Here is a 1,046-nt window from a genome sequence, read left to right as displayed (position 1 = left end):
TGGGGAGTTAAAGACTTGGACCCCAAGATCCCTCTGTACATCAATGCTGTTAAGGGTCATGCCATTAATTGTATATTTTCCTCTCACACTTGACCTCCTTACACTTTATCGGATTAAACTCCATCTGCCATTCGTCTAGCAGTTCTATATGCCGCTATATATTATGAAAGCCTTTCTTAAAGTCTGCTACCCAAGGAATATTGACCCCATTGTTACAACTATGCCTGAAATAAGCTTGAGGAACAGCACCTCATTTTCCACCTGGGCACGATGAAAGCTTCCAGACTTAATATTGAATTCTACAACTTCAGGTAGTGCTCTTTCTCAGTTTGCATCAGAACTGGCCATTCCTCTGTAAGTCATCTATCTATTATATTGGCTCAGTTTATTGCTCTCCATTTGCATTGTCTGACTGGTGGTTATGTTTGATAGTCCTGCACTTTGCTCCTCTTCTATTCCCGTTTTCTCTTTTCACACTATCTTCACTGGTTTTCTTCCACTTTCACCTCTATCGCCATTAACCCTTGGGTGTGACCACTACAACATAGCGTCATGACAGCACTACCCTCTCTCCATCATGGATATTCCTTTTGTCCCATCCATTCCTCCCCCACCTTCACTGCTAACAACTATTATTGTCTCTTTCGTAGTTCTGACCAATGGTCTTTGACCTCAAATGTTAATAGTTTCTCTTTTCACTGGTGCTGCCTGAGCTGCCGAGTGTTTCCAACATATTCTGTCTGTTGTTCAATTTCCAACATCTGGAAACTTCTATTTTTATTCCATTGCCATAGACCCCTGATCTTTTTAGATTAGTTTACAGACACGGCACGGAAGCAGGCCATTCGACCCAGCGAGTCTGTGCCAATCAGCAATCCCTGCGCACTAACACTATTCTACACACACACGAGGGACAATTTATAATTTTACTGAAGCCAATTAACATACAAACCTATATGGCTTTGGAGCATGGGAGGAAACCGGAGAAAACCCACACGGTCACAGGGAGAATGTACAAACTCTGTACAGACAGCACCCATGGTTGA

This window comes from Amblyraja radiata, chromosome 1 (assembly GCF_010909765.2).
Source record: "Amblyraja radiata isolate CabotCenter1 chromosome 1, sAmbRad1.1.pri, whole genome shotgun sequence".
Lineage (NCBI taxonomy): Eukaryota > Metazoa > Chordata > Chondrichthyes > Rajiformes > Rajidae > Amblyraja > Amblyraja radiata.
Note: the sequence above shows the minus strand (reverse complement) of the source record.